This window comes from Dicentrarchus labrax, unplaced genomic scaffold (assembly GCF_905237075.1).
Source record: "Dicentrarchus labrax unplaced genomic scaffold, dlabrax2021, whole genome shotgun sequence".
In the NCBI taxonomy this organism is placed as follows: domain Eukaryota; kingdom Metazoa; phylum Chordata; class Actinopteri; family Moronidae; genus Dicentrarchus; species Dicentrarchus labrax.
Genome location: NW_026136713.1, coordinates 13,068,017 through 13,073,920, shown reverse-complemented (window position 1 = coordinate 13,073,920; position 5,904 = coordinate 13,068,017).

The following is a 5,904-nucleotide window of genomic DNA, read 5'->3' as shown; positions in this document are numbered from 1 at the left end:
TTATAAACAGTACTCAAAAGAGACTGAGGACTTTCTCCTGGCTTTACATTTGTGAGCACCTGCTCTTGCCGCCGTTAAAAGCAGTTACTTTGCATTTAGAAATCCCCAGATTTCTGGTATCACGAGACAGGTAATGCATACATACTTTTGGTGGCGGTCATGTGCCATTAATGTGCTCATTGAAGAGGAGAATAAGAAACCCACAAGCTGAGGAAGACAATGCATGTTTTGAAACATTTCAGATAAAGCCCGAGATGAGATTAAACACTTTGTTTGGCCTAAAGGATACAGTACAGACAATGTAGCATGGAGTTTCATTTGTTTCTTACAGTGAAAACTCCACAGGGTACCTTTCAGTTGTTGACGTCAAGATAACAGTCGTAAAATAGATATAAACAATGATATTTGTCATCCTTAGTTGCTACTTTTAATGTCTAACAGAATAGTATAGGAGGTGCACCAGAGATTCTGTTAGAGCCAATCTCTGAGTTTTATGGTTTGTTTAATAATTGTTCTGTTTTTTTTTGGAGTGCACACAGCCTACTTTATCTCAAAAGACAGCAGTTTTCTAAAACTAACATTAGTTCGCTGCATGCTATTGTAACTAATGATCTGATCAATGTTAATCTGTAAATAGAGATTATTTTGAAGGGCCAAGGGCAAACTCTCCAATAATCAACACAGAGAGCAAAAAATGGGATGTAGGAGACACATTTTTGCTTGTTAGTCAAATAACAAACTATTAATTTAAATACTTTTGTTGCTTGAAAATACTTTCCTTTAATGCTGTGTACACTTCTATGACAGATTTCACTATTTCCACTATAATCTCTGGGGCTGTGATCCCATTGTTCCTGCTGCAGACTATAATATGAGTTTAAACTGATGACTAAATTCCAAATGTTCATTTTTGTCAGTGGTATTCAACTTAGAATAACGACCTAAACGGTTGTGGTACAAGTACACTCACTGCCTTTTCACAGACCATCAGCCTCCAATACTCTCAGTCGATCTACAGTAAACCGCTCTGACTTGAGCCATCTGTCTGGACCAGCTATTGGGACCATCGCTGTTTACCTTAGGGCTCTGCTTTGTTCCTCTCACATCAAGACAGTGATGTCACTTGACCTTTATGGTTTCTATCCTTGAATTTGTTAATACTCGTGGAATTTACCCTCAGGCCGAAGTTGCTCTAACTACTGTATGACAAAATAAATCTGAGGTCACTGAACTGTCCCGAGGTACAAATCTAGTCATCTATGAATAAATGACTGTGATGAGACAGAGGGCAGCCTGTCACAACAATAGTTAGCAATGAGTGAATGTTAATGCATAAAAGTACAAGTGAAATGACTGCAGAGTGGGGGGAATTGCTACAAATTACAATTAATGTTCCCTAATGTTAAGCACTTCAAGTGGTAGGTGTTATTTTGTGAGAGTTTTGTTTAATAGGATTTATATCCTATACTTTTTTTTAAACCAATAATATCTAAATCAGAAGAAAACATATCTCCAGTTCATTGGAAGTGGAAGTTAAGGTTATTCAGAGGGTTCATTTTTTATTTTTTTGGCATAGAGCTGATTAGACCCGCAAACATTTTAGTTTCTCATGTTTATAACAAACAAAATTTAGTTACAGAATTTATTTTACAGAATTAAGTGAGTTGCAGTCGATTTTGGAGTGAAGTCTGCATCCCTCAGTACATATTGTTTACTAGCGGCTCATGGCCTTTCCAATATGGCGACCACGCGGACGCATAGCGGAGAGACACACAGCAGTGGCCAATGACCTTTTGCTCTGACTCCCACAGTTAAGATGGTGGCGGGATTTATTTGTGTATCTTGCCTAACTTTGTAGATCATAACATATCGGTATGGAATTAATTTAGATGCTTCTGTTCAAGATGTGACCAAACTTTTCAATGGATGGAGCCACAACAAAGGCCAAAATTGTTTTTCCCTTAGCAGTCGATCACTTGCAGCCCCTTCTGGCCGGTTAAGAGGAGTGAGGGGTCTGCAGTCAGTAAAAAAAAGGAGCACTCAATAAAATACGTTTTTCAAGGTTTTTCCAACACTGTGAATCACAACCACGAGAAGTCCTTGAGCATAGTATGGGTCATGTAGTATGTGAGATCAGCTGCGGACAGGTACACACATAGACACTTGGATACACAAACAATAAACCCATCTCATAACCTTCCTCAGGCTTACAGTATGCTTGGTGGATATAAAAATAACGTTTGCATGTCCCTCACAAAGTTAGCATTGAGAAGCCTGTGTGACCAACTCAAAATTGTTTTAATCACATATGGGGTTAAAACATTGGCCCTGCTGGTCACAACAGCTTCTAATGAAAGAATCGACTGAACTAGCTTAACTAGTTAACCCCTGTGAGCCTCTTCGTCCAAGTGATGATGTGTAGTCTAAAGAATTAGCTAACTTTAAACCAAGATAAGACATATTTTATATATATATATAAGATACATATTTTTTTTTAATCTGATGACAGTTATGACAGATCTGCTCAGTGCCCTGGAGTTAGTGGTGGTAGAGACAAAGACCCAAGGGTAGGTAAGGTAAGACAGCTCACTCTGTTTTGTCGTTATTATTAATTGTGCTTAAATCAACAATGCAACATGCCTCTCATCAAAGCAGATATAGGGTGAGTTATTGACTGGTGTTCATATAGAATATATTCCCCTGCAGCTAATTTGATTAAAAAAAATAAATCCTGTAGTAAATATGCCAATGAGTGAAGATTTGTGTTTATATAATGCAGGTTTCCCAATATAAATATTTCAAAGCAGCTAATACAAATAAATCAAAGAACTCAACCTCACAGTATTGATGGGATTTAATTACATGATATGTGTAATGTTATTGTGTATTATTATAAATATTATAATTATTGTTATATTAATATGTATTTATTTATATAGTTTATTCATTTGGTGAATCAATAACAGACTTGACCAGAGGCAATCCAGAAAATTAAATACCTGATAAATCAAAGTAGGGGAGACCGGGGCTTGTGGTCACACTTTTTACACTCTTATATAGACCAAAGACCAAAGTCTCAGGTATATATTTTGTATTCATGTCATTTTCATATCTTGTGTCAGTGCAGAGTTATAAGTAATCAAATAGAGAGTGTGAACATGTGACATGTTGCCCCACCATCGGGTAAGTTGTCTCACTACAAGGGGTAAGATGTCACGCTAAGATGTCACGAAGGACAAAATTATTGTTGTTGTTCTTTTTTACTTGAAAGTGAACATTGAAGTCAGGCACAGAAAATGTTTATCATTGAGCTTGAAAAAGCCATTGAACAAATGTTAACATAAAATATTATGCAACATGCACAGGGTAAAAGTCCTTAGGAACTGCTGTCACGTAGGCTATGGCTCTCAGACTCAAATACCTGTTTTACCTTTCTTAAACTCAAAATTCCAGATTGAATTGAATTACAAAAAAAGAAAGTATTGGTTCATTATCAAACTTAAACCAGTGCTGAAATGTGGACATAGTTCCAACAACAACTAGAAGATCCATTCATAAAAACTCAAACAAAACCTGACAAACAAATTTCCTCATTAGACTCATCATCTGCATCGCAGTTCTGGCATACGTAGACTGATTTGCCAGGGGTGCATTCTTCATGGGCCCATCCTTTGCATAACATTCTATTACATTATATATTATATTCTATTATATATTACATTATTGTAATATTGCATAATATTATTATAATAGTGCATAATATAATAATGCACTATAATAATAGTGCTAAAAAATTGCAAGTATATATATGCAGTGCATTTTCATCAAAATATGTGTGTGCCAACTAACCCCAAAATGACTGAGACATGTTGCCCCAAACTACCATGTTTGCTAACACTAGCTCTAGCTTAAAGTTAGCTTAAAACAGAACAATGACTGAGGTATGACCGGATGCCTTAATCTCTCCTCTAACAAGTCCACATGTATCACTGTTTTTATCTAAACGAAGCTTATTTTGAAATATATAAAGTTGATATTTTTTTACTTTGGGTTGTGCAAAATGGTTACTTGGTGCTCATCTCAGCTCACAATGTGCTATCCTCTTCTCAGACAGGACATGACACCTGACCATGTAAAGGAAGAAAACTAGTATTCCACTTTTTAGTTGTGCCCCTTGGTGGGGAATATAATTGCAATGTGACAACTTACCCGTGTGACAACAAGCCCCGGTCTCCCCTACTGCATCACATTGATGCAATAATTATATAATAATCTAAAATGTGTATTAGTTGCGCAGCAATACAGAAACGTTTGTTGGTGGGGAGCACAAATGGCAAATGACCCCTGCTGTAAAAATTTGGGTTTTCCACCGAGGGAACAGCTTAAAGGGATTGTTGAGACCGTGGAGGTCTTGGCTTATAAAGCATTGTCATTTGCAATGGATCACTTTGCCCTTGAATGGGTGGGTGGGTGGGTGGGTGTATATGTTAATGCATGTTTGAGGGCGTGTTTGTTTGCTTGTGTGTGTGTGTGTGTGTGTGTGCTTCCCTGTGAGTGTCCTTGATTTTTGAACAGTCTCATTTTCCCATCATCATCAGCTGCATCTCTCAGCAGAATAATGTAAGTCGGTCTCAGGGGAGGTTGAGACAAATGTGCGGTGCATCACAGAGTCGTGTAGTCTGCTGTGCCATCACGATGGGATATTTTTTTGGGTGGGTGAGGCGGTGGGAGAAAGCATACTGTCATCTGTTCCATTCCAGCAGCCATTAGCCTCCTCTTACTTTCCCTGCCTTTTGTTTCTCAAAGTATTTTCACAACACTCACACAATTATCCTCCGGTCTCCTCATATCCCTCTCCTCCTCTCATTAGCTAAGGGAGACAGCCTTAGTTTAGGGTAACAAGTTGACCATTTTATGAGTGCATGCTCATATGTGTGGTTGTGCGTGTGTGTGCCTGTTTACATGTGTGTGTTATTCTCTGGAGCCTCAGCCTTTTGGCCAGTTGCAGGGCTGTCTTTAAAAGCAGCTCATTAGTGTATCCACTTGGACTCCAGACAGCTCTTTCTTCTTCTACAGCTGGTTGTGGGCACATTAGGCCAATGATGCTCTCTCCCTCTAATGGAGCAGAACGAGAGGGCCAGCACTGAGCTGCTCCTGTTTGCTCTCCTATTAATTATTCTCCCATAACCAACTTAAACTCCCACAGTTGCATACGTATGCGAAAGCTTTGTAAGGCTTTCTTTAACATTTACATCAGTGGCACTGCACCCCTCTGATCAAAAGAATACGCTGACTGCTGGACTTTTTTTTATGATCTGCTCTTTTTAACTAGTGCTCAGTGTTGGCAAAATGTGGTGATTTCTTCCTCCATCTGCCTTTTAGGGCAGACAAGGTGTACAAAATGGCTGTTGACTGTTGAATGTGGCAGGGTTGGGATTCATGCTGTAGTTAGATTTCTTGCTGACAGTAAATTGCAGGCGCAGTTGTTTGCAATGGTTTTCTAAATTGAATGTACTTTACAGAGCTTTCAGGAACAGGGACTGTGGTTGACATTGCTGCCTGCGCTGTATACATTTTGAGTTTCATATCAAAGATATAACCAAAACTGTGTGCTACCACCAAGATACTGCTAAAATGGAAATTCAATCTTTATGTAAACAGTAGGGTTGCAGCTCTATACTGATACCATGGTATACCGTGTTATGAAAATTGACAGTAAATTATTCTGTGTACATTTACTTGTATACAGTATAAAAATCTACTGTATAAGTGTTATTAAAAATATTAAAGGGTCTCATATTTTGTGAAAATATAATAAAGCATTTGTTCAAAACAACATTTCTGTCTTTATTCTATTAAGGGTTATTGTGGTGATAATTATAACAATTCTCTAATACCAGGTAG